Source organism: Juglans regia, chromosome 10 (genome assembly GCF_001411555.2).
Source record: "Juglans regia cultivar Chandler chromosome 10, Walnut 2.0, whole genome shotgun sequence".
NCBI lineage: Eukaryota > Viridiplantae > Streptophyta > Magnoliopsida > Fagales > Juglandaceae > Juglans > Juglans regia.
In genome coordinates this window covers 21,055,231-21,061,088 of record NC_049910.1, presented here as the reverse complement: position 1 = coordinate 21,061,088, position 5,858 = coordinate 21,055,231, and the positions used below count along the sequence as shown (strand labels likewise).

Genomic DNA, 5,858 nt, shown 5'->3' with positions numbered 1-5,858 from the left:
GGCTTCGTGGGTCTCGTGGGGGCTAACGGCGGCTTGGATGGAAGTGAGGTTGGTGGGGTAAGGTCGCCGGCAGTTGAGGAATGCAAGGGACCGGGCGGTGTCGACCACCACCGACGGACGGCGGCGGGCTGGGGTGGAGGCCGAAGTCGCACGGGGAGAGAGAAGGAGAGAGAGGGAATCGGGTTCGCGCGGAGAGAAGGGACCAAAAGAAAATAAGGGAAAAAAGAAAAAGGAAGGAAAAGAAAAGGAGAGGAAAGAAAAAGAGGGAAAAAGAAATGAGGTCCAATCCTCACAACTTGGGTCACGAAAATGATCCAAAGGAAATGATTTTAAAACCACAAATTAAATAAAATAATTTAAACGTAATGGTAAAATCAAATTGAAATAATTAAAACTCACAGTAATTAATTTAAATATTAAAAGCAATTTAAATGCACAACAATAAATAAATATTAAGAAAGCACATAAAAATAATTTTCACCAAATTAAAAATCCTAAAAATAACCCAATTAAAATCCAGTAATTTTAAAACAAGAGAATAATTTTTTGAATAACATAAAAATAATCCTTCAATAAAAATACACTAAAATACGGGGTGTTACATCCTCCCCCCCTTAAAAAAATTTCGTCCTCGAAATTAGCAAGGTCAAACATTAAACTAAGACAGGATCAAGATTCAATCGAGAGCATACTTAGAACATACCGACAAAATCAATCAAACAAGTAAGGATAATGCTCCCTCATGTCGGCTTCTCTTTCCCAAGAGAATCTTGAGCCAACGGATCACCCCATGACACTTTCACCATAGGTATTGTCTTGGACCTTAATCTTTGCTCTTTCCAATCTACAATCTGCGTCAGGGTAACTTCATAAGTAAGGTTAGGCTGAAGTTGAATGCGTTCAGGGTCAACAAAACGTGGCTCTTGCTGTCCAAAACTCTTCTTCAACGAAGACACATGAAACACATCATGAACATCCCCAAAATAATCCGGCAAGGCAACTCTATAAGCAACAAGCCCAACTTTCTCTACGATCTGAAAAGGGCCAACATATCTTGGACTGAAGCTTTCCTTTCTTACCAAAGCGCTTAACACCTTTCATAGGAGAGACTTTAAGATAAACCCAATCACCTTCTTCAAAGGATAAGTCTCTTCTTCTTGTATCTGCGTAACTCTTCTGGCGACTTTGCGCTTCTGCCATTTTAGTCCTTATAAACTGAACTTGGTCCTTCATTTCTTGAATTATCTCAGGCCCAAACAATTTGCTCTCACCAACTTCATCCCAACACAAAGGCGATCTACACTTCCTCCCATACAAAGCTTCATACGGGGCCATCTGAATGGAGGAATGAAAACTGTTATTATAAGAGAATTCAATAAGCGGTAGATGATTCTCCCAACTTCCTTGAAATCCTATGACACAAGACCGCAACATATCCTCCAGAGTCTGAATAGTACGCTCTGATTGACCATCAGTTTGAGGGTGATATGCACTACTAAACTTCAACTTAGTGCCTAAAGCCGCCTGCAAGCTCTTCCAAAAATGGGACGTAAACCGCGGGTCCCGATCTGACACGATACTCTTGGGTACTCCATGCAAACACACTATCTCCTTGACATATAACCGAGTCAACTTACCCAAAGAGTCGGTATTATTAACAGGCAAGAAATGGGCACTCTTGGTCAAGCGATCAACAATCACCCAAATTGAGTTCTTCCCAATAGGAGTCCTCGGCAAACCCACAACAAAATCCATAGAAATATCATCCCACTTCCACTCAGGAATAGGGAGAGGTTGAAGTCTACCAGCAGGTCTTTGATGCTCAGCCTTCACTCGACGGCACGTGTCACATTTCTCAATAAACAAAGCGATGTCCAACTTCATTCCTTCCCACCAGAAATTCCTCTTTAAATCTCGATACATCTTCGTGCTTCCTGGATGAACTGAATAAGGAGCTGCATGGGCTTCTGCCAAAATCCGCTCTTTAAATTCAGAATCTCGGGGAATCACTCTACGATCCCGAAATCAAAGAATACCATCCTTATCCAAGCTGTAATGCAGGGGTCCTCTAGACTTCCTGACTCTTTTCCTGATAGCTAACAACTTAGGATCCCTTCTTTGAAGAGTCTTCAATTCTTCAAAATCCACTACTCGGACATCCAAGACTGACGATAACAATTCCTCTTGCTGTGAACTCTCGATAAGAAGTCTCCTCATTCCACAAAGGAGAGAGTCCAGATCTGATGACTCTGCTTCATCCACTTGTTGAGATTTCCTACTCAAAGCATCAGCGACTAGATTCGCCTTTCCTGGATGATACTTGATCTCACATTGATAGTCGCTAATCAGCTCTAACCACCGCCTCTGTCTCATATTGAGATTCTTCTGAGTAAACAGATGCTTCAAGCTCTTGTGATCAATATAAACTTCACAGGCTTCACCATACAGATGATGCCGCCAAATCTTAAGAGCAAAAACTATTGCCGCCAACTCCAAATCATGTGTGGGATAATTCCTTTCATGAATTTTCAGCTGACGAGATGCACAAGCAACAACCTGTCCCTCTTGCATAAGAACGCATCCCAACCCGAATTTGGATGCATCACTAAAAATCACAAATGGCTTGTGTGGCTCTGGAAGTGCCAAAACAGGTGCCATTGTCAATCTTCTCTTCAACTCTTGAAAACTTCTCTCACATTTGTCAGACCATACAAACTCAGTATTCTTCCTAGTCAAGGCAGTGAGAGGTCCTGATAGTCGAGAAAAACCTTCCACAAATCTTCGATAGTAACCGACAAGTCCCAAGAAACTTCGTATCTCACGAACTGTTGAAGGGCGAGGCCATGACAAAACAGCTTCTACTTTACTAGGATCTACAGACACCCCTTCTTGAGAAATCACATGTCCAAGAAACTTAACTTCTTCTAACCAGAATTCACACTTGCTCAACTTAGCGTACAATTGATGCTCTCTTAATTTTCCAAGTGCCAGACGAAGGTGGCAAGCATGCTCTTCCAAATCTCGGGAATAAATCAGAATGTCGTCAAGAAACACCACCACAAAAGAGTCCAAAAAGGGTCGAAACACCCGATTCATTAAATCCATAAAAGCGGCAGGAGCGTTCGCTAACCCAAAAGACATCACTTTAAATTCATAATGCCCATACCTCGTCCTGAAAGCAGTCTTGGGCACGTCCTTATCCCTTATGATAGTACCCTGATCTCAAGTCAATCTTCGAAAAGACAGCTGCTCCCTGAAGCTGATCAAACAGATCATCAATTCTTGGAAGAGGGTACTTGTTCTTGATAGTCACCTTGTTAAGCTCCCGATAGTCTATGCACATTCTGAGAGTACCATCTTTCTTCTTGACAAACAAAACAGGCGCTCCCCAGGGCGAAGTACTAGGCTGAATAAATCCTTTGTCAACCAATTCTTGCAATTGAGTCTTCAACTCTTTTAACTCGGCCGGTGCCATGCGGCAAGGAGCCTTATGCACAGGAGCCGCCCCGGGTTCCAGATTAATAACAAATTCCATGTCACGAACGGGAGGCAATCCAGGTAACTCATCCACGAACACATCGGGAAATTCTTCCACCACTGGAATATCCGCTAAAGATTTCTTCTCAGATGGTGTAGATACGACTTGGACCAAAAAAGCATCTGCCCCACAAGCTATATCTCTCTTAGCTTGAACTGCTGATATAACTAATGGTCTTGCCTTTAACTTACTTCCCACGAATTCTAAATAATCCTCATCCGAGAGTTGAAAACCAATTACTCGTCTTCTACAATCAATATTCGCAGAATAACGATACAGCCAATCCATACCCAAAATTATATCAAAACCAAGCAACTTGAATACAATCAAATCCGCATCCAATATCCTTCCACCAAGATCCAAAGGACAACCCAAAGCAACCTTAGAGCAACACACGATCTCGCCATTGGGAAGAGCCACAACTAAGGATTGTGGTAGAGGTTCTGTAACCAAATTGCACATCCGTGCAAACGTGGCAGACACAAAAGATTGGGACGCCCCAGAATCAAACAAAGTACAAGCATAAAAATCATATAGACGAACTCTTCCTGATGCAAACACAACCACCAAACAAATTCAAAAAACCCAACCACACCAAACAAAAAACCCAAATAAAATAACTACATACATACCAGTAATCACTCCAGCATCATGGGTCTCTGGAGCCTCATAATCCACGTCGCCAGGAGTCACCGCATAAACTCGGGCTTGTACCAACTGTCTCTGGTTGCCCCTTCCACCTCGACGACCTCCTCGTCCTCCTTGACCACCTTGACCTCCTTGAACTAGACTGGGACACTCCCGAGCAAAGTGACTCGGCTGGCCACATCTAAAACACTGAATGCCCCTTTGACCACAATCACCCTCATGGGCTCTACTACATCTCGGGCATACTGGAGTCCGGCCTCCTGCACGAACACCGGAGGTTGTCTGTGGACGGGTCCCGGTCCTCTGAACAAATTTCTGTGGCGATCCAGAACTGCTTCCTTCACCAAGATAACTCCGTCTTTTCTGACCTGGAGGGGAGCCCACTACAAAGCTACTCTCGCGCTCTGCGATACTGGCCAGGTCTACCAACTTCTGAAATTCCACAATCTGGAGACAAGCCACTTGTCTGCTTACTTCAGGGCGCAGACCCTCCATAAAACGCTCCACCTGCAGCTCTTCGGTGGCAATGAGGTGAGGAGCGAACTGTCCAAGCTCCATAAATTTCGTTGCATATTGCTCGACCGTCATACCTCCTTTAACCAAATTATTAAACTCCCGAGCCTTCTGCCTTCTCACTGAAACAGGAAAGTATCGATCATCAAATTCCTTTTTAAACCGCTGCCAGGACACAGCAGCCAAGGATCCGAACTCCATTTCTAGGAGTGACCGCTTGGTCTCCCACCAGTATCCTGCTTCACCTTGGAGCATATAACTTGCATACAAAACCATCTGGACCTCAGTACACCCACAAACTTCAAAGGTCCTTTCCAAATCTAGAATCCACCTCCTAGCTCGCATTGGATCCTCCTCCCCAGTAAAGGCAGGAGTCCTATGCGCCAGGAAGCGCTCATAGGTGCACCCCACTTGGACCGCTCTATTTAGATCTCCTTGCGACGGTCGGAAATTCTGCTCGTACAAGTCTGACATCCTATTCAACGCCCTTGCAATGGCATCATCTCTTTCACCCCCGGGTAGCTCATCATCGGGCACATTAGCTTGCCTTCTTGGTCTCACCATAGTCCTGTCATAGAGCAACCCCCAACCCCGCTTAAATCCAGATAAAACCAAACTCAACCAAAGCAACACAAAAATACAATAAGATAAAATTAAATTAAATAACATCAATTAACATAAAATAAAACAACAATAAACTCATAATAACACATATCTATTTTTTTAAAAAAAATCATTTAACTTACAACACTTTAAAAATTATTTTAAAACAATAAAATAATTTCTGGTACAATCCTAAGGGACATGTGGTTTTACCCAGAGCCGAACTGCTCTGATACCACCTGTGGCGCCCGCGACCCCCATGTAAGGAAAACACAGAAATCGAGACGCCGGGATGATGACAACACGGTCACACATCCCAACGTAAGTGCTAAGTGTGTGTACATGCAACGGTGTACAACAACAACGCAGCGGATTAGTCAACTAAGTACCAGAATTTAAATACAAGTAAACATCAGTAAAGATTTAAAAGCGGTTATACAGTCATCAAAAATAAAGTTAACACATGTCCCGAAAATACAGAAGGTAAAATAAAATAACAATAAACAGTGATCCCAGATCACTCCTCGGGCGGAGCCGTCTCCTCAGGCTCACCCTC

At 43.4% G+C, this 5,858-nt stretch overlaps 1 pseudogene; it reads right to left on the bottom strand.

Moving 5' to 3' along the window:
* Window positions 1-2,637: 2,637 nt before the first annotated feature.
* LOC108980635 lies at window positions 2,638-5,263 on the bottom strand (annotated as a pseudogene).
* Between the last annotated feature and the right edge of the window lie 595 nt (window positions 5,264-5,858).